This window comes from Sus scrofa, chromosome 13 (assembly GCF_000003025.6).
Source record: "Sus scrofa isolate TJ Tabasco breed Duroc chromosome 13, Sscrofa11.1, whole genome shotgun sequence".
Classification (NCBI taxonomy): Eukaryota; Metazoa; Chordata; class Mammalia; order Artiodactyla; family Suidae; genus Sus; species Sus scrofa.
Window position 1 is genome coordinate 17,280,430 of NC_010455.5, and position 23,435 is coordinate 17,303,864.

Below are 23,435 nucleotides of genomic sequence, written 5' to 3' on the forward strand. Positions count from 1 at the left end.
CTTGTGACTCTACTGACCAAGAAGTCTGACCCTTAAGCACAGTGCTACCACGGCATCAGGAGATACATAATTAAGTCAGCTAAGATGTGCTTGGAGGACACGGAAGAAAGTAAAGTAAATCTGTGGATAAAGTCAGGGAAGGGTTCATAGAAGTGACCTTTGACATAGGTCTTGAAGGATGAAACGAGTTTTCCAAAGCAGAAACATGTCACTCTAAGTATGTACAGAGACAGGTGATGTGAAGAATGAGGTGGAGAAATAGACTCACCAGGGTTTTTAAGGGCTGCTCTCCAGAAGGAATGAGGCAGTCCAGCTGGGAAACCAGAGAGCACCAGGCAGGTGAGGTGGTCATGGGAGAAGGGGAACCAGGGAGCAGCATAGAGTGAGCAAGCAGAATCAGAAGGGGGAGAAACCCCCATGCAGGACAGGGGAGGAAAGAGAGGAGGAGAGGGGGCTTTAGGCCATTTCCCCATATGAGGTCTGGATAAACTCCTGCACCACCCTCCAAAAGGAAAATTTGCTTTCAGTCTAGGGACATCCTCTTTGGTGACAAAACTATATAAAGTCATTCAAGGATGTGATAATCATACAAGTGGGATCGTGGATACTTTAGAGGGCACATGAGGGGTGGTGATGGGTCAGGGCACATGGGAGCCTCTGGGGTGTCAGCAGTGTCCTGCTTGCTGACCTAGGCAGTGGCTACAAGGGTGTTTGCCATATAAATAACTCACTGGGTTGCTTGTTTTGGTAGTTTCAGGATTTATGTTTTTTTTTTTTACAAAATAAGAATTGACTAGCATCTGGATTAAAGATGCATCTCATTTCTTAAGGCCTCAGGATGGGTTGTGGGTGTGTGGGGATTGGAGATAAGCCTCCAGGGGTCAGCCACACCCTGGTCACACAGGGTCATGGTCCTCAGAGAAGTCAGAAGGGCCCTGTGGTGGGTGAGTGGCACAAAAGAGGTCCAAGTGTGATAGAGAAGGGAGGGAAGCAAGTGAGGAAACTCACAAGACCCCAGGGCAGTGGGTCCATCCTGGAGTTAGCATCACAGCCTCCACAAGCTCGGCGACAATGGCGGGAGTTTTTGCTCAGAGAGCAGCACCATTCTGGGCCAAAGGAGAACCAAGCCCTCCCCTCTCCAATGTGCAGCGACCCAAGGGCACTTCCTTAACAAGGGCTGATCTTCTTTCCAAAAAGAAGCAGAAGAACGGAGCCACCCTATCTGATCTTCCATCATGGCTGGACAGAGTGTTCATTCTGGCTCTCTGGCCCAGCACCCTCAAAGTGCTGTCCCCTAGGAACGAAGGCCACTCTCTAATGGCTTGGGGAAGGAAGCACACACAGTGCCCTGTGGTGAGACTGAGAGGACATTTGCATCTTCCAACCCCACCCACCTGAGGACATACCACACAGGCAGCCCCAGCAGCATGGCTGTTCTCAGCATCCTTCTCACTCTGCTCAGGCCCCCACTTCCCTCTTCATCTTGACCCTGCAGTGTCAACACCATAGGGTCGTCAAAAGAGTGCTTGCCTCCAAGATCAGACTGAACTGGATCCCAGGAGACTAGGCATTCCCTTGACCTCTAGTAAGTTCCTTAGTCCCTCTGGTCCTCCGCTGTGCAGGGAGGACACATCTCACTCCATGGGCTCATGCACCATCCAGTCTTCTCCATGACAAACCTGACTCAGGTACTTACTAGACACTCTGTTGCTTTTAGAGCTAGGTAGAATGCATAAGCACCAAAAACCTGGAATGGATAAGCTCCCAAAATAATCAACAAGGCCTAAAGGTGGTAAGAATGGGGAAGAACTAGAGTTCTTAAGTCCTGGTGGGAAGTTGAAGTGGTCCAACAATCTTGGGAAGCTGTTTACCAAGACCTACTAGACATGAACATAGGTGCCCCTAGAACCATCCTGGGTGTCTACACATTCAGCACTCCACAGGCTACACGTACCAAGAGATGAGGTGGCCCAGAGCAGCATTTTTCATGGTAGCTAGAAACTAGAAATTATTCAAATATCCATCAGTAGCAAAACAGGTAAATAAATGGTGGTATATTCCCATGATGGAATATTACACAGCTATGATATTAGATTCCAACTTAATTCAACATGGAGTCGCCTTAGTCAAGGGTTGAGCTAAAGAATCACAGACACAAAGGAACACATCTCGTTGCACCCATTCATGTATATTTCAAAAACAGACAAGACTCGTCCGGGGCGGGGTGGGGGGTGGGGAATCAGGAAAGTGGTCACTCCTGGGGCAGACACAATGGGTTGCTGACTAGGAAGGGGTGGGCCAGGGGTCTCTGGAGTTCTGGAAGTTTCTGTTTCTTGATCTGGGTGCTGGTTCTTGGTGGTCTCTGGGTGTGCTTATATCATAATAATTCAATAAGCTATATATACTTGTTATATGTAAACTTTTCTAGGGATGTTATACTTCATTTTTTTAAAAGATTAAAAAGGAAGGAAATGTTAAAAAAAAAATCAAGCAATTTGGTCCTGGTTCATCCTAAGGTATTAACCCTATCCCATATAATCAGCTGTCCATCTTTTCCCAAAGTGTCTGAGAAAATTGTATTGCTTCTTAACAAGAATAGCTAGCCATACTGCACTTTAATAAAAAATAAAATGTAATTTTTAAAAAAGCCAAGAAAAAAAAAAGGAAAACTTAGTCATTACTGAGGCACTAACCATGCCTCTCAGGGACCTATGTGTATTAATTTCTTTAATCCTTTTAACAGTTTTAAGTAGAATGGCTATCCTTCTCCAGGATTTTGGTGGAGTTCCAATTTATTCCTGTTATCCTAGCAAAATTATTAACAGCACTCTCCCTCTTTTACTTGCAAAAGTGCCTGGGTTTAAAGGATAGATTATGTTCACCCTGCCTGTGAGGTGGGCAATGTTATTATCGTCTTTTTTTTTTTTTTTAGGAACACACACAGAGAAGTTAGGTAATTTGTGCAAGGACACAGAGCCAGTAAGTAGTAAAGTCTGAATTTGAACCCAGGGTCTGGCGTATCACAACTGAGATATATTGCCTTTTTTTGTCCCAATTTCATTATTCTTGAGATTCAGAAATTCCTTAATGTCTAGGTTTTCTTATGTTGAAATTTTAACCTATTTTCTCTCCCCCAGCATTTCCTGAAAACAGAGAGATGCTCCTTTCCCATCATGAGCCCTGCAGCTGGTCCACCTCATGTACAATGGTCTCTCCACACATTCAGGAAATTAGTGGAATTCATTCTCTCCTTCCTTTTTTAAAAATGATATAAATGTCTTCACATTTGTACCTTTATTTATGAATCTATGACCCTACCCTTTCCCAATTACATTTTTCCTCATTCAGTATATTTTCCAATGCTTTAGTCATGTCTGTGGATCTGTTTCCCACTTTTCCATTCATTCATTTGGCAAATTATTCAATTATTGACTCCTCTGTGCCAGGCACTGCTGGCCTGGCTGGCAACCAAGTGATGGCAGACAAGACAGGTACAGCCCATGTTCTAAGGAACTTGTGGTCCATTTGGGAAAACAGCACTGAAGAAATGATACCATGACAATTATTCTCCACAACCATGATAAGGGCCATGAAGGGTGTCCCAGGGGACTTGACCTGATGGGATGAGGCATCAGCAAAGGCTTCTAGAGAAAATGACATTTGAGTCAAGTCCTGAAGGTTAATGATGCGCCCTGGCCTTATAAAGGAAGCAGGAAAGGGGTTCGAGGCAAAGGGAAAAGGATAAGCAGAGACCCCTGAAAATGGGAGGAATTTGGACCATTTGAGGAACAAGAGAACAGCACAGGTGATCAGAGCCTGGCGACAGGGAGCATCGCCCTTGGAGGTGGGTAAAGTGGACAAGGCAAGTTGGATCTAACAGGGCCTGAGGCTCAGCGAGTAGTTCTCAGTGTGATGGGAAACATTTGGATTCATTCAGCAAAGGAAGGCCCAGCCCTATCTGCCTGCAAGTCTTCTGTTCCTGGATTTCTAATCACTGAGCACTTCAGCTAAATTGAACAGGGAGGCACCTCCATTCTACCACGTATCCCTAGAGTGTAAAATATTTTTAGCATGTTTTAAGGACAGTTTTACAATGAAAAAAAACGCCCTTGGTTACCAGAAACTTTATCTTTTTCAGTAACACATTGCCAGCTGGTTCACAGAGGCTAAATTTGTGGAAAGGCCTGGTCACAGGCCCCATCGGCCTGAATCCAGTCTCACCTTGTGGTCTATTGCTGTGCTCAGAGACCACATTTCCCACAAACAACAAGGGTAGTACCCACTGCAGTTGGGCAGTGCAATGCGATGGCCCTGCATAGGTTCAGGCTTTGTCTTGTAGACTTGGATATTTACTTGTCTTCATATTTGCACCTTTATTTATGAATCTATGTCCCTACCTTATTCTAGAAGTGATTTAAAGAGGCTTATAAGGATAGAGAAAATAGAACAAGATAACATAACAGAAAGAGAACATAAATTCAAAGGAAAAGAAAAATAAAAGGCAAAACAAGAGTAGGGCCACAGCAATGATTCAGGAATGAGATTATTATAAAAATTCATTCTTAGAGTTTTACATATTTGGCTCTCATTTTTCTAACAGCCAATATTCTTGGAATTTGAGGGGAATAATTAATCATCGCTTTCTTTAGTAGGAAGAAAATTAAAATACTGTTTCTGTTCACATGCTTGAAAAGCTGGATTGGAGAACTGGACCTGGATCTGAGGTCCAAATATTCTTCACCCTGATGCATACTGCCTTGGCCCACTGCCCCAGGTAGAATTGTGGGCAGTATGCCTTCTACAAGGAGCAGAACCTGCCTGGCATGAACTGGAGGAGGCAGATACAGAGGATAAGAACACCCTTGCCCCGAGGGTTGGTCCCAAGGGAACACTGAGAAAACGCCAGGCCCTGGCAATTGTTCAGTCAGTTAAATCATCCTCTACCCTGGGAAGGAAGTTATAAAAGGCAGAGAAAAAGCTGAAAACAAATCTGCAATCAGACCTTTTCAATCCTGTTCAAGAACACAGCTCTTTGCTGCTCTGACCTCAGCAAACATCTATTTTGCATTTCTTATCAAATTTCTGTGTGCATTTCTTCTCAAATTTCAATGTGCACACAGATTATTCAAGGATTTTGTTGAAATCCAGAAATCCATGGATACGTGAGTCTGGGGTTGAGATTCTTGTATTTCAGCAAGCTTCCAGGTGATGCCAACTTAACGCTGCTGGTCCACATATAGAGCATTTAGACAGGCTCCTTGACCTGGGTCCACATGGAGTTACTGAATTCAGGGAGTCCATGAACTTGGATGATTAAAAAAAAAAAAAAACCACATCTTTATTTTTACTAATGTCTTTTTTTCCATTTTGACATATTTTATTTCAGTCTTTTTAAGATACATCCAATTTACTTCCCTAACATTACTGATATTTTCCCCATGCAATTAGCATTCTTTGATTGGCTCTTTTTTCCAATTTTATCATAATTTATTTAAGCCTTCCTGTATAGTTGACTCTTGGGGGTAATTCCAACTTTTTTTAATTAAAGTATAGTTAATTTACGTTTCTTCAATTTTTGTTATACAGCAAAGTGACCCAATCACACACAATTCTCTGTGCTGTTCAGTAGGACCCCATTGTTATTTTTACTAACTTCTAACTGAAATTTAACTTTCCCTCCTATTATGAACATAGATAACAAACCACAGCAGTAAGAGAAGTACCTGTGATTTTCTTCCCCAATAGAAGTCTCATATCTCTTCGATATCACTTTATTGATATTGCAGATGGCTGCAAATATCACATTATAATCTCTCCAAATATTTCTGATGACTGTTTGGGAATTACAGTATTTATTAGGGCCACTGTTAGTTCTTATTATTTCATGAGTTAATAAAGAGACATTACTTCAGCATAACACAATATATTAGGATATTTTAAAATATTACAATAGCTGTATTTCATTATAAGTGGTTTCCTTTGTAATCCTATGCATTTCATTTTTATGCAATTAAAAGTATTATTCTGGGAAAAAATTCACTGTCACCACCAGAATGCAGGAGGTACATAGAAGTGTAATAAGAATCCTTGATTTGGAAGGAAAGTTCTACCAGAAGTGACCACTACCTCATGGTGATGGAGCGTGTTCTTTGGCTGGACTTCAAGCCAGAAAGCCTGGGTCTGAATCCTCCTTCCTATGAAGTGTAAGACCCAAGGCAAGTGTTTACCCTCCCTGCTCCTTGAGAGCATGTAATTCAAAGAGGTGGTTAAAGAATTAAATGAGGTACTGTTTTCAAGGTGTAAGAACATTACCTGGCTCAGAATGAATATTTAAAAGTGTTGACTTGTAGAGCATCTGAATACTGTATTCAGAATCTCAACTGAACAAGCATCTATTCTGTACTCACCAAGGAGACAGAGATGGATATTGCAAAGTCCCTGTTCTCACGGAGGCCATGGGGTTCAGTAGGAGAGATGGCAAGCCAGCAAACAGCTTATCTGGTGGAAGCAGAGTTGGAGGCTGAGTTCGGCCAACCGGCATCCCCTTAACCTCTCCTCAGCCCCCAGTCTCAGAAGCCCTGGGAACGCCAGTGCTCCCCTTAAAACTCAGTTGGAAAGCTGCTGTTAGAAGCCATTCGTACTCTCAGTTTATCCTGCACGAGTCTAATTTAATAGCTTCACCGAACTGTGAATGAAATACAACAAACGGCTCATGAAGTGGACAGTTGGACAAGTGCACACCTATGGAACTAGCACCCCATCTAGAAAAGGAACACATCCATCACACCCAAGATTGCCTCATTCCTTTTTAACCCCTCTCTGCTCTTCGCTACTCCTCCGCCCCCACCCCCATCCCAGGCAACCATACTTTGGCTATTTACATGTAAATGAATTCCAATGAAATAAAATTAAAAATCACTTCTGTAGCTCCAGGTGTGTTTCAGGTGTTCAGTAGCCACATGTGGCTATCATACTGGGTAGTGCAGATGTAGAACATTTTATTGTCACAGTGGTAGACAGCACTGCTCTAAATATTAAATCCTTTTTGCTTTTAGAATGCTCAATAAAAGTGGTCCTGAGTTCTTCCCAGGCTCACCCTTTTTAAGATGCTTCTGGCTTTTTGGAGCTTTCTAGGTACCAAACTACCTACATTTAGCATTTATTTCATTAAATAATCCCAATGGCCCAATCAGGTAGGATTAACTCATGCTTTCATTCTGTAACTGGGAAATCCAAGGTTCAGTGAGTTTAAATGGATGGGAGAGCTGGTCCTGCCTCCATGCCTTGCCCTCACCTTATTTCTGAGTAACACAGTTTACTGTTTAAGTTCAGTCTTGGGATTCAGCTTGGCTCCACCACCAGCTGTGTGATCCTGGGCAGTCATCAATTATCTATGCTTCTGTGTCCTTATCTGCAAAATAAGGCTGATGGCAAAACCTGCTCCCTTTAGTTGTGAGGCTTGAATGAGTTAAAATACATAAAGCCTTTAAGGGGGTGCTTGGCACACAGTAGAGTCTATATCCTTGTTGCTAATTTTATACCCTTTTTCTTATTCCTATCATGAACTAGTTTGTGCAACACACCAGTTTCTCACAAATAGAAGCCCACGTCCTGAATAATTAGACATTTACTCATTCCTTTATTCCCTTTCTCAACAACTCCCCAGTCCCCAGAAGCACAAGGATCTCTGGGTCTGTGCTGTGCCATATACAAGGATGAATGAGGTCCCCATGGTTTCACACTTGGTATTCCTGCTCAGACTTTTACCTAGTGACCTGTAAGTCACTTCATTTCCTTTTCTTTTCTTTTTATGGCCGCACCTGCAGCATATGGAAGTTACCAGGCCAGGGGTCAAATCAGCAGCTGCCCAGCCTACGCCACAGCCACAGCAACACTGGGTCTGAACTGCATTTGCAACCTACACCACAGCTTGCAGCCAAGCCAGATCTTTAACCCACTGAGTAAGGCCAGGGATAGAACGTGCATCCTCACAGACACTGTGTCTGGTTCTTAACCTGCTGAGCCACAATGGGAACTCCTTTTTCTTTTTAAAGTAAAGACAAATTATTTCTTTTTAAAGTAAAAACAGAAGCACAGAATCATTTTCCCACTCTGCTGGCATTTTGAAAGAGTTAAATGGTGTTAGTTTCCTAATTTGTACCTATTCTTCTCAGTCGTTTTTTTTTTTTTTTTTTTTTTACTGCCATTGGATGCTTCATGTCCCAGTCAGAGCCAGAACACAGGTGCTTTCGCAAGGAAACTCAAATAACATATTATCACTGTAAGGATCGTTGTGACAGATTATCATTGCAAGAATCATTAAGTCTGAGTGTAAAAGTCCATTAAGGGAAACTTCGTTTGGGATGAATAGACTTACATAGAATTGCAGATTTTGCCAGACATGAGACTGTCTTTTCTAATCGACGAGATTGAAAGACCCATTCTCAGGGCTTTTCTGTTCTTTAAGGAAGAATTTCTTCTCCTTTGAATCTCCACTCTCAAGCCCCTGCCCATGTTCAACATTTGACTCCCAAGAAAAGACTTTTCATATCTTTGACGAGGTGGAAGAGGATGGTACCGTACCCCTCACTCCCCTCTTCAGCAGCACATTTCCTCAGTGCAAATGTCCATTGGTTATAGAACTGGACAAGGAGTCCCTGCAGACCCCCACCAGTACTGCACTGTGTGAGACCACGTTCCATGACCAGAAAAATCTCCAGCAACACACATACTCATGCACAAACACACACATATACACATACGCTCTTACATGGTTTCACATGTCTTCAACTTACTTTCAAATGATGTTGTTTCCATTCCAGAATGACAAAGTTTTTACCCAATCTTACCCTTCCAAAGTGTTAAGAATCCCTTCCAGATAACCCAAACCAACATTTCTTTTTTTTTTAAATGATTTTTATTTTTTCCATGATAGTTGGTTTACAGTGTTCTGCCAATTTTCTACTGTACAGCAAAGTGACCCAGTCACACACACACACACACATTCTTCTTTTCATGTTTTCCCCATCATGCTCCATCACAAGTGACTAGATATAGTTCCAGTGCCATAGAGAAGGATCTCATTGCTTATCCATTCCAAATGCAATACCAAACCAACATTTCTTAAATGGATAGAATTCAGATTAGTAAAATGATAGAACCTATCCCATAAGCATGCAGAAGTTCTCCTTGGTACCTACTGATCTTTAGAAACACAATTTTATTTTGTTGAACAATTAAAGGGAGATTATGCCACTGGGCCTAAGAAGATTGTATCACTTCTTATCTCCTGGTATCCAGCAGATAGCTATTGTAATTTAAAAACCCTAAAGGTCAATGTTTATTTAGTTCCTTATGATAGTCTGTCTTGCCATAATTTTGCTTTCCCATTTAATTCCCTTATCTAGAGCAGCATTTTCCAATTTGTGTTTTGCAGAACAGTAGATCATGAAGTGTTAATAAGTATCCCTACCATGGTTAAAAAAATAAGTGGTTCTATAAGCAAATATGGGAAAAGCTGGGCTGAAAGCTTAAACAGGTTTCTTTAGTACAGGACTTCTCAGAGCCTTTAATATGCTAATATGTGTTATAACTTGGTGGAGTGAACAGGCTTAAAGAAAGAAGTTTGTAATATGTATGGCACAGAGGCTAATACATAGTTGCAACCAATCAATGTTAGCTTTTGTAATTATTAGCTATTATATTTTACAGCTTTCTAAACTGACATGTTAAGATCACTCTTTTTCCACAGAACAGCTCCCTGGATTTCAGGTTCCATGAAACACACTGGGAAAGGCTAAACCAGCTCACTCTCTTTGAATATTTAATAAGTATTTTACTCATTTCTTTGAGCAAAGAATTAAGGTTAAATATAATGCAATATAGAAAAGCATAATATACAAAAGAATCTTATTCCTGAGATTTACAGCTCCCGAAAAAGATCAGATCCTATTTGGACAGGAATTAATTTATTCTGCCTTCCTCATCAGAATTAATGGTCGTGATAGTTTTATATGGTCCTGATTATTTTATATCTGCCTAAAAATGGATACATCCATGCATGTGGATCACTAATTAAAAGAAGAACTTTCGGTGGCTCAGCAAGATAAGAGTCTGGAGTTGTCACTGCTGTGGCATGGGTTCAATCCCTGCCCTAAGAACTTCCATATGCCACAGGCACAGCCCCCCGCCACACACCAAAAAAAAGAAGAAGAAAACTTTTGGAACATAGAAAAAAAAATCCATGGGATACCTGGTTACCTTCCTTAGCTTTTCATTTACCCGTTCATTCATTAAAATACACATATACACACAAATATGTATGTTTGTGTTACGTATCACATATTGTTCCAGGTCCTGGGAATAACATACCGAATGAAGTAGACTACATCCCCGTCTTCAGGGAGTTTTACATTCTGTGGGAAAGAAAGATAATACACAAATATATAGTATTTTAGTATAAGTACTCTGGGGAAAAATACATCAGGCTAAGGGGATTAGGTAGTGCCAGAGTGGTGGGGAAAAGGGTGTTATTTTAAATGAAGGAGTTGGGAAGACGTCACTAATAAAGTGATATTTGACCAGAGACCTGAAGGTAGCAATGGACAATGCAGCAGAGGGTAGAAGGAACTTGATTGAAGAATTTGAGCAACATGGAGAAGAGTGTGACTGCGGGGAGTCAGCAGCAGGAAGAGTGATAGATGAAGCTGGAAAAATGATGGGGCAGGAAAGGGGCTCATGTCACCTGGAGCCTTTAGGTATTTGTCAAGACTTTGGCTTTTCCTCTAGAGATCCATCATGGTTCCTTGAGCAGAGATTAAGTTTTGTTTTGTTTTAAAATGATCAGCTCTCTGCTGGATTAAGGTGAAATATGGTAGCCATGGAGGGCAGAGGTAGGAGGAGAGAGAATAATCCTGGTACAAAAGACCATGGTGGCTAGCACCCTTGAGGTAGCAATGGAAGGGACTCCAGGGAAAAAATTCATTATAGGAAAAGTGGCATCTGTCAGGCTGCTCGTCAGTCAACACACCCCTTAGGAGCATGGCAGATGTATGGAGAAAGGCTATCTGTCTTTCTAAGATTGGGATGTCCAGAAGCCATGGTTAATTTTGTTCAGTGAGTAAGTCAGCTTATTAGCAAACTGCCATCTTCTTCCTCTCCAAGAGATTCATACAACCAAGATCTAAATTGAGATGCCTGGTAGATTACCATAGCTACAGATGCCTGGCAACCAGGATTAGACCGATGGCCATTGATCTGTGGGCTCCAGATTCTCCCCAGGGCTGTAATGCACTGAAAAGGGCATCTGAGTTCCCAAAACAGTCCAAAGCAGAGAGAAAACCATGCAGTCATCATCTTGTTCTGTCTGATTGGCCTTTGCTTCCCACAGACAAGGGACCAGCTCACAGCCCAACACGGGCTTTAGGACTCCCTGCTTAGATAGGGTACCATCCAAACTAACCATTAGTAAAATAGGTGCAATGTTCTAAAGGCAGAGACAAACTCATCATGAGGAGGAAGGAAATGAAGACAATTAAAGAGTTATTTAACAAGTCAGTGCTGGAATTGAGGGAGTGAGAAAAGAGTAGGAAAGAACATGAGAGGGACTCAGGGTCTGAGACTCTGAGCCCTAGGCCAGATTGGCTAGCTGCCTGTTTTCTTGTAAATAATGTTTTATTGAAAAGCAATCACATTCCATTCATTTACATATTGTCTCTGGCTGTTTTCATTGGTTGTGACAGAGACCATGTGGCCCACAAAACCTTTCTTATGTATTACTTGGCCATTTGCAACAACAACAACAAAAAGAAGTTTAGCCTCTCCTGGTCCAATGGTTCCAGGATGGGCTGGGGGACCTGCTCTTCTTATTCACCAGAATGCTTGGCCTGATTCAAGGCAATGAACCACTGAGGGCATGAGGAGGGCTAAAAAAATACTAAAAAGTTATAAAGATGTACCAATGTCACTTTCACAATGAGGAAAGGTAGGAGGTCCTATAACCACAGGTGCAGCTCTTCTCAGCTGGCAGAGAGAATCTCTGCCTCAGGACCTAACAGCGCACACAGAGGAACCAAGACAGGGTGGGAAACAGAGATGAGAAGGAACAGCAAGGTCCTCAAAGGAGAACTACAGCAGGACCTCAACACTGTTTCCATCAACTTCACTGCTGTGCACTGAGTCATGTCCCACCCCCCAACAAAATCCACACTGAATTCATGTTGAGGCCCTAACCCCTAATGTGTTGGTGTTTGGAGATGGGGCTTTAGGGAGGTGATTAGGTTTGGATGAGGTCATGAAGGTGAGGCCCTCACGATGGGGATTTGTGCCCTTATAAGGAAAGACACCAGCAAGCTCTCTCCATGCTCCCCATTCCCCTACCAAGTGAGGACATAGTGAGAAGACAGCCATCTACAAACCAGGAAGAGGGCTCTCTCAGGAACCCGTGCTGGCACCCCGATTTCAGACTACTAACCTCCAGGGCAGTGAGAAAATTAATTTCTGTTGGTCATAAGCCACCCGGTCTATGATATATGTTATAGCATCCAGAGCCAACAAAGAGATTCACCAAAATTGTTTGACCCAACAGAGTGTGACTCTGGGAGCAAGTGGGAAGGCATGACTGTGGAAAGAAGATCACAGAAAAATCCTATTTCCTCCTCTACTATATGACCAGGACTCTCCTTTTCCTACCTCCAGGAAAGCCAAATTTCAGTTTTCTTTCTTCCAAGTACCCAACCAGCAGCCAACCAGAAAAATGGAATTGGTACAAAATGTTGGCTCCAGTTTTCCAAGAAACTCTTCTTAGTTAATGGTCCACAGACATCATCCAGTGTCCTCCAGGCTTTCCTGCAGTGCTTCCATTTTCTGATAATTATTTTCTGGAACCAGAGCTCATAGAAACAGGCTCCAGAAAAGCTTCTAAAATAGCCATGGTACAAAACTCCAAGGATTCTAGTTTTTCTTTCTTTCTTTCTTTCTTTCTTTCTTTCTTTCTTTCTTTCTTTCTTTCTTTCTTTCTTTCTTTCTATCTTAGATTACTGGAGAGCAGTATTGTCTACCATCTGGTTAGGTTGGGAGAATTTTGAGAGATTTGGGTCCCTTAACTCAAAGAGCTTCCCAAAACTTTGGGGGAAGAAAGGTAAAATAAGAAGTACATGGTGGCATCCCCCATCCCTCCCCCGTATTGTGTGACCGTACCAAGGGGAGACAGTGTGATACTTTTGTCCTCTTGACCTTCCATTACAGAAGCCTCAGAAATACTCTGAAGGCAAGACATGGTGAGAGAGATTGACATTTTGTTTTATAAGATTCTCCAAACCCTAGGTCTCTTCTGTAAAGCTCCATGGCCACACAACTTATTTATAATCTGTTGAGAGATGGAATTGAGCTTGATTTGAGGACAAAATAATTTAAGACCTTTCTCAAAAAATGTTGGGCCAGGACCTGAAAGTGCTGTTGACAATGCTAGAATCGTTTCTTGATGCCTTGGGGTGATACAAATAACTCACCCTTGAAAGGCTGGAGCAATTATCTCTGGGGTCCTGTCCTGTCTGCAGAATGACCATCTGCTGCCTTTCTGCTCCTGGGGTCACATGGCTGTAAGATGGGCCCATCCCCCAGGCAACTAATTTTTCTTTTTTGAAGATCTGTAGGTAAGAGTGGTATTTTTTCATTACAGGTTCCGCTTTTTTCTTGAGAGTTTTCTGTCCTTGACTGTTTGTTTCTTATACCTACTGTTGTTTTGTTCAACCTGAAAAGGGTCTAGTGGGAGAGGAATGTGCACAGTTCTGATTTCCCCGTGAGAAAAGTAAATGCAGGGCTCACCAGGCTATCCTTTTACTGAGCAGGAAATCAGTGCTATTTGGACTTTTGCCTCTTCTGTTGAAGACTGGTGCTGGTTAAAACACATAGTTAAATTTAACTGGTCTGAGAGAGACTAATAGAAAAGTTGGAAACCATGAAGAGGTCAAGAGCCAAGGGAGAAATAAAAATGGTCAGTACACATGCTAATAAATACTAAATTTCACAATAATCAAAATTGCTCATGCAAACTCAGACACCAAGATTTCATTTTTGCTCATCACATTAGCAAATAGTTTTTTAAAAAATATAATATCTAATGTTCATAAAGATAATATCTAGGGGGTCACAAGTGTATGGAGAATTATAGAATCATGCACTCTCAGGCAGTACAATAAAATGAAAAATTGTTTTAAAAAACAACTTCCTGGAAGGTAATTTGGTAATATTTTTTAAAATATTATAATTTTACATAAATATATTCTAGAACGGTACCTTAGGGGGATTTCACTTCCATGAAGTAGCGTAGGGAAAGAGTATGGATGGGCAGGACTCATGGGGGCGTGACTCATTGGCTTGGCTGCACTATGGTGCCCAGACATTTGGTCAAACAATATTCTGGATGTTTCTGTAAGGGTGTTTTAGGATGATATTAACGTTTAAATTAGTGGATTCTGAGTAAGGCAAATTTTAGAAACAGAGATAGATGATAGATAGATAGATAGATAGATAGATAGATAGATAGATAGATAGATAGAAAGAATTGAATCACTTTGCTATACACCTGAAACTAACACAACATTGTAAATCAACTATACTTCAATTAAAAAGTTAAGTCTCCAGGAAACATATTACATTTTCTATGATACATAAGCAGTCTATGGCAGAACATGGACCTGAACCAACAAAATCCAACTCTAGCTCAAGCTCTTGGCACTATACCACTGTTCTCTTAAAAGGATTTACAAGAGAGTTGGCTTTCAAATGAACACCATCCCCTCCCAAGGCATTCCCTTAGCTCACTGATCCAAAATATGGGGGCTGGAGTGTATTCCCCCTCTCCCCCCACATAGTCCACCCCTTCCTGGGGCTGCCAGGTTGAGCCTGGGAGGAGGCCCTGTGCTCCCTGCAGGAGCCTAGGGCTAGCAGATCTCTGGGGCAGCCCAGAACCCTGCTCTTCAGGGTTTCCCATCCACTCAGTGGGGAAAGGTGGAGTCTGTATGCCTTGCTCTCCTGATAGATGTGAGGAAAGCACATTGTAAGCACTGAATATCAGTCTGTATCTCTAAAAGTCATTATAAACATCATTGGAATTGAGAGTAGAACAAAGTATCTGTATTTACAGTGCAGGAAAGAGAAAGAAAAAAATCCTTCTAAGCATATGCTTAATCACACTCCTGTACTGGGAGGGGAAAATCACCTGTAAATCTTTCCTTTGTGGTTGATGCAGAGCTGATGGATCTGCCCTTTGGAGATGGATGTTTTTACCTCTCTAATGGCTGCAGGAGAAAGCAAGGGCGTGCATTCCTGTGCCAGCCCACTGGGACACACATCAAAGCCGCTTTGTTTAAACTGGGACACACCCGCCCAACCGGCCCTACCCCACGCCCTTCTGGATCCTCTTTCTCTCTTTGTGTCATCTGTAGTAAGCTCTGCAGCTGACCCCAGAGGTCACCCACAAGCACTTTCCTGTTTGAAACTTGTTCCGCAGCCACATTCCCACCGGCTTTGAGTCATTATCCTCCAGCCCTGACATCTACACCCCCCATGAGATGAAAGAGCCCTACCCTCCCCACCACCCTGAACACAAAGGCAGCAGGGTTGTTTTTTTCTTGTTTATATTTGCTTTCAAATTTAAAACCAAAAACCCATGTTGTACTTTCATTACAAAAGTAGTCCATATTTATCATAAAAATATTCAAACAGTGCAGACAAGCAGAATGGAGAAATAAAAAGCACCCATTCTTGCATCAAACAAAGAATGAACACAGTGAGTATGTTGGAATACATCTTTTCAGACTTTTTTTTTTCTCTGCAGAGTTCTATCTATTTAGTGCTGCAAAAGGAGATCACCCTGAACACCCTGGTAATGAGCTTGCTTTTTCATTGGGCCTTATGTTGGGAACATCTTTCCATGTCATTAAATATTCTGTTTTTTTTTAATATTTTGCAATATGAACCACATTTGGTTGTTTTTGTCTGAATATAAAAGCAATTCACACTTAAAATGTCATATCTTTGCTCTCTGACCACTGCTCTCCTGCGGATGTTGAGGAGAGTCAATCAGAAGAAAACAAGCTTGATTTTTTTTCCCTTTGAAAAACAAGGCTGTGGCTAAAGCTCTCTTAAACAATTCCTAAGAGCTATGATTAACTGGTCTGAAGAGCTTCACAGCACCCAAGTACAAAGATGTTCCCATCTCTCTTATGTTCTCAGGTCAAATCAGAAGAGGCCCAAGTACTTGCTGCCTTCCCCCTCCCTGCCCCCACTGCCATATGGGAAGTGATGCTGGTTATCTTCCCAGAACATTTGCCTCCCCAGGAATTATTATATGAAGCCCAAAGTTCCAAATGACAAACCTTAGAGGAAGAGTCAGCCCAACTTCCCCACCAACCAGGAGAGCACTGGGGTCCACCCTGCCATCTATTGCCACTGCTCTCTTTGCTTCTCACCATGGCTTTTTGGTGCTCCAGGGACAGTGATGCTTCTGGATCATTGGTGATGTCAACCCCTGGCTCAGTTCATCTCCAAGCACACAGCCACTGTCCTGTGAGGGAGGATGCCTCAACTCTGTACTACAAGGCCAGCTCCAGCACTTAGGGTCTGGCACCTTTGTCATTTCACTCCTGTCAGAACTATTCCCATTATGGTTCCAGGGGAACCAAGTCAAAAAATGGGTTCAGGAGCCTATTGCTTGCCAATCAGAACCACTGTTTATTCCATTTCCCTTCCATATGGATCCACGGCCACACACCTGCCATCCATCACCTCCATTTTCTACACTGCAAGCTTAAAAGATTGACTCCACTCCCCTTTTGTTCAGTGGGACACTGGAGTGCTGATAGAAGGGATCAGACCCTCAAAACAAAGAACACCCCTCCAGGCAGCTTTACCTCTTTGACCACGGAATGTGACCATTGCTGGCCTTGCACTTTTCAAAACAATAGGGAATGGTAGCATTGAAGGAGACACCAGACCCCCTTCAAGAGTCCAGGGGTGAGAGAAGGCTCTTTGTTTATATTGGGGGAAGGAATAATTTCCCTTCCTCACTTTTTATTCTCTAACCTGAACACAAGCAAGGGAACCATTTAGTGTTTCTTGCTAAAGCTGTGAAAACCAGAACCCTAGCTAAGTTTTAAGTAGGTTACTCTGCTATGCAGCAAAATTAATCTTCAGTGGATTGCTCCCTCTGTTTTTAAATGAACAATTACTGTTTTTTAGAGAAATAGCCTGGTCCTGTGAAAAATCCCTGGGGTTGGAGTCAGAAAACCCGAATTGTTCCTTCCCTGCCACAATGTGACTGCAGGCCAAGTATTAAACTTGACAGTGGAAACTCAATACCCAAAGTCCGTTAGCCAGGAATCCCTGCCTGCCTGGATGTACTTAATGCTCCAAGATCAGTGTTTGCCAAAGCAACTTACTTTTCTATACAACTTTATTTTACAATTTTCAGGAAAAAACCACTGAAAATCCAAATACTTGCTCAATAGTGGGAATCATTAAAGGACCCTAGCTAGGTAACACAGTTGATTTGCTATAATTAGATACTCTATGACTCTAAGCAAGCTGTTAACCTCTCTAAAATTTAGTTTCCTCGATTATAACAATAGCTAACGTAATTCTGCTAGTGTAAATGTTTAGGTATATTAACTTATTAGAGCTTCATAACTGCAACTCTATAAGGTAGGTCCTATTATTATGATCATCCTTATAAGTGAGGAAGCTGAGCCATGAGAGGTTAAGTGATTTTCCCAAGGTCACACAGCTAAGAAGTAGAAGAGCCAGGATTTGAACCCAAGAAGCCTGGCTCCAAAGTCCAAATCTTTCAGTGTATGTCACACCACCTCTAGTTCTGAGACGATGGAATGGTGATCAGGCTTACCTCCTAGAATTGTTGAAAGGATTAAATATATATGAGACATTGTACCTGACATACACAAAGTCCCCAAGATATGGGTCAATTTTACTATTTTATTATTTCCTAGATGAATCTGTTGAAGTATTGTGCCACTAGTTGAAAATTATCAAACTGGGAGCTCCTGCTATGGCACAATGGGATCAGTGATGTCTTGGGAGCCACTGGGACATGGGTTCAATCCCTGGCCCAGCACAGTAGGTTAGCGATCCAGTGTTGCTGCAGCTGTGGCTTAGGTCGCAACTGTGGCTTACTTAGGTCGCAACTGTGGCTCTGATCTGTTCCCTGGCCCAGGTGTTCCATATCTGTCAGGGCAGCCAAAAATGACCAAAAAAAAAAAAAAAAAAAAGAAAGAAAGAAAAAAGAAAATTATCAAAACTGTATGGCAACACAGAAAAACCCAGCTATCATATAATACATAGTGAATTAAAAATATATATCTAAGGAGTTTCCTGGTGGCTCAGTAGGTTAAGGATTCAAGCATTGTCATTGCCATGGCATGGGTTTGATTCCTGGCCTGGGAATTTCTACATGCTGTGGATGTGGTATATGTATATATATATATATATATATATATATATATATATATCATTGTGTTTTGGTTGTGCCTATCTACAAATTACAGTCACATTTTATAAGTGTACCTGTCAGTTATTGCTGCATAACAATAACAAAAAAACCTTAGTTTTGCTACTTAGCTATGGATCAACATGTTCAGACCGGGCAGCAAACTGGGCAGGTTTGCTGTGGCTCAACTGGCATATCCTTGATGCAGCAAACTGGGAAGGTTTGCTGTGGTTCAACTGGCATATCCTTGATGCAGGTTAGACTCAGATCTGCTCCATGCATGACCATCCTGAGGCCCAGGCTGAAAGGGCAACACCAGCTGAGGGAAACTCTTCCTGTGGCAATGATAGTGGTACAAAGGGGCAAGTTCATCTGTACAGGTGTGCTTTAAGCCCCTGTTCACCTCAGCACATCCTACAGTCAAAGTAAATTATATGGCTGAGCAAAATAAAGAGATAAGAAAGTATACTTCATCCTCATGAGACCAAAGCAAGTCACATGGCCATGTCCAATATCACCTTAGCAGAGAAGTATACTTCTTCAAGGAGGGAACTGAGGGAATAAATATTTTTGAACAATAATCTACTGTAAGAAGGACCAAATAGAAATAGAAAAAACTAAGAGAGATGATTTGCTTGGTATGATCATGTGTATTTTTATCTTCCTTTCTTCCCAAATTTACACTTATTATTTAAATTTTTAAGATTGAAGGGAAAAAATACAAAAGGAAACCTCAAGAATCAGTCCTAAAAGAATAGGCTGGGGATTAACATACACACACTACTATATATAAAACAGAAAACAACAAGGACCTACTGTGTAGCACAGGGACCTCTACCCCATGTCTCATAATAGCCTATAGTGGAAAATAATCTGAAAACATATATGTAGACATAAACATTTACACTGTTTCAGGTGTTATATATAACTGAATCACTTTGCTGTACACCTAAAGCATTGTAAATCAACTATACTTCAATTTTTAAATTTTTTAAATAAATAAAAGTAAAAAAAAAATTTAAAGAATAGGCTGAAAGGGAAGACTCATACTAAGTAACTTTTATTCACTCATTCAGCAAACTTGCTGGATCTTGTTATGCACAGGTAAATCTAGTCCCTGTTCTCAAGCAGCTCACAGTCTGGCAAATGAGAAATCACAGTGACGATGATGATAGTTATAATAGCCAACATTAGTTAAGTGTCCCATATCCCAGGTGCTGTGTTAAGCCATTTACATGCTGGTTCTGTAATCCTATTACAAAGCTCTACAAAGGAGGTTCTGTTACAATCCTATTTTATAGAAAAGAACCTTACACAAGGTCACCCAGTTAGCACACAGCAGAACTAGAATTCCCAGCAGGCAGCCCAGCTGCACACTTTGGGCCTTCTGAAGCACTTCACTCCCCGTTCACGGGTACCCCCACCCATCCAGGCCCCCATTCCTTCACAGCAAACTCTTCCCCTATCCCTGAATTAAAGCATTACTAACATGACAGGCCCCTCCTCTGGGAGCTCTGGCAAACACAAAGCCTGCGTATTAACCAATTAGATCTCACAGGGCAAAGGAGGCCAGCCTATGGTGAAGAAACTGACTTTGTAGTAAGCTTGGAGAAGACATGAAGGGAGGGAAACACACAAGGCTAATTTTTTAAGTTGATGGGGGCTGATTAAATCCACTGAGGGTGGTGACTGGCCTTTCTCCACCTCATACAGAAACCGTAAATATAAAGGCTTGCGCACAGCATCAGGGACCCAGGTGAGGGGAAGGTGAGCGTTTCCAGATCACAAGTACTTTTTATGGAACGAGTCTACCAAGAGGAGGGGAGATCCAAGGATCCCTCCTCCAGAGGCGGGGCGGTGAGGCAGGTCACGCAGGGAGCAAGGTGCAGGTGGGAGAGGTGGCCTGCTTCCAAGCAGCAGAAGCAGAAGTGAGTCAAACACCAAAGCCCATTCTGACCACCCAGTATTCCTTCCTCCTCAATTTTCTCACCTCCCCAGACCACCCCAGAATCTGCTCTCCTGCAGCCTTCCTCTGGGAGGGCAGTGAAGGGAAAACTAGATTCTCCCCCACCCTGCACATATCAAAACATAACAAGAACATGGGAGCCCCATAAACACTGGCATCAAATACAGCTATTCAACAACAATCACAATATTTCATTACTCAATAGCTAAGACCGAGAATGCAAATAAAAACCAAGAGGCAACAAGAGACTGTTTGATGAATCAGTTGGGTAAGAATTTGTTTGTTAAATGTCTGATTCAATCCATCACAAAAGACCTGACAAAAGGAAGGTAAGCTGCAGACTGCCCATTCAGAGAAATCCCACAGAGCTGCCGGCAGTTCCATTTTCTTGGAAATAATGGCCAATCATGTTAAGTACAGTACAGAAAAATCAGAGTGTGGCTCTCCCCTTAAAACTGGGTCACTCTTCACCTGAGCTGGTCTGCATAACTGTTATCTCCCAGCTAGCTCACCTGATTAACAACCTGTGGAAACTGGCAAAAATTCCATTTAGTTTCCACCAATGGGTTTCCAGATATATCAGCCCTCACTTGACCGACAGGAAGAAAATTAAGAGATTAAAGAGGTACTATTCTTTTTTTTTTTTATTTTATTTTTTTTTTATTTTCCCACTGTACAGCAAGGGGGTCAAGTTATCCTTAGATGTATACATTGCAGTTACAGTTTTTCCCCCCACCCTTTCTTCTGTTGCGACATGAGTATCTAGACATAAGAGGTACTATTCTTAATAGAGTTTTATAATTCTTCCCCTTCACACAGGCCTGTGTCTGGCTTCTGCTGCTCCCCCACCCCAAGTGCTGTTTTCACATAAAGACCTCAGGAAATACACTGATATCTGTGGAGCCCCTGCCACACCACCTCTCTGGGTCTGTTGTTCCATAATGTGGAACCCATGCAATTCCCCAAAGGTGGGAAAGGAACATTCCAGAAGAGGGGAGTTCCTCCCCACCCGGAAAAGGCTGTGGGGACAGAAGCTTCTAAGGGCACAAGATTTCAATTAATTCAGGAGGCACCCTGTGAATACCTTCCTCTCCTTCCTTGTCTTTTTCTTTTACTGGTCCCTTGATTCTTTCTTGATAATCTTATCATAACTCCTGTCAGGATGTGACCTTAAAATCAACTCTTGAAAAGGTACCACGTTTATTTTTATTTTTATTGAAGCATAGTTGGTTTACAGTACTTTGTTTCAAGTGTACAGCAAAGTGATTCATACACATACATATATATACATACATATATATATATATATATATCCTTTTTCACATTCTTTTCCATTATAGGTTATTACAAGATTATTACAGGAATATAGATACATAGTCCCCTGTGCTATACAGTAGGTCCTTGTTGTTTATTTTATATACAGTAGTGTGTATATATTAATCCCAAACTCGTAGTTTGGGAAGGGAGGAGAGGGTACACAGCCTGTGGAGCTGGGAACAAAAACTAAAGAGGGAATGGGAGTAGGAAGAGCATGGATGAACCCTGCAAACATCATACTAAGTGAAGTGAGCCAATTACCACCTAATGATCCCACTCAAAACAAAGTGCCCAGAGTGGTCAAATTCAAGGAAGCTGAAAGTGCAATGGTGGCTGCCAGAGGCTGGGGGCAAGGAGTGGGAGTTACTGTTTAATGTATATGGAGTTTCAGTTTGAAAAGATGGGAGGTTCTGGATGGTGCTGATGGTTGCCCGATAATGTGTGACATATACTTCATGACTTACACTTAAAAATGGTTAAAATGGTTGATTTCGGGTTATATACATCTTTTCACACTAAAAAAAAAAAAAAAAAATGTTTAAGGTATGGGGTGGAGGTTAGTTTAGTTAGTTGTGTGGAAGACCTATTCTGGCAAGAAGCAGATTCACGGTCGCTCTGAAGTTCAGGGGCAGAGGAAGAGGCGGGGGTTGGGGCTGGGGGAGTAGAGCTGGGCCACTAGGCCTCTCCGGGGAATGCCATTTTTTGATGGCATCTGAACTTGGGAACTTGGAGTCTTTCCTCCTGACTGAGAGGAGGATGAGTCCTTCATTAGGAATCATCTCAAGTGTACAGCAGACACTTCTGATTCCTGCTCACCCAGGAGGTGGCCTAGGGACTGGCAACCAATACGAGTGCCCTTGCCTGGAGGAACAGCCTCAAGGCCTTTTTAGGAAGGCTTGGGGAATTAAAATGGAAGATGGTAAGGGTGACAATGTGCATAAAGTCAGCCTTTCAGACTGAGAGGGAAAAACCTAGCAAATCTGACCCCATTGGAGGTCGCCAAAACTCTGCAAGAAACCAGAATAGACTGTAGTACCCAGAAGCGCAACTGCAGATGAACTCTGATGAATTAGGCCAGCAGGTACTCTGCAGGTCAGCTGGGCCTGCCTAGGTCTGGACTTGTTCAAGGTGGAGAACCTTCGCAGACTCAGCCTGGGAAGCTCTGTTGGGGGAGGCCCAGCCTCCCAAAGGAGTCTGGGCTAGCGGTCACCCTGGCATCCTGTTTGCGGCAGGCAAGCATCTTTTCTGTGGGTTATTTTTGTCTCTGGCCTTGGCTTGTTTTTCCCAGTGCTGTTCCCTGGCTCACAACATTTCTTCCCTGGTTTATTAAAAACTGAGATAAATCACCTAATAAATCTTGGCTAAGTTTTTTTTCCTTCAGACCTCCTCAACAATTGCCAAAGTCACAAAGTTGCGTCTTTCCCACAGTGGGAGGCCAACAAAATAGCTGGTGTGCTCATAGAAACCTATAGATCAAGAAAACAAAGGGAAAATCTTTAATTATTCAGCAGCCTCCCACTCCTGGAACTAAATTTACTTGCTTCGGTTTGATTTAAAGAGGCAGAACAGTACCTGAGCTGCTAGCGGCCTGTACCACGCCCATAAGCACAGGACAGCCTGCTTGCCTCCCTCTGCAGCAAGAAGACATGC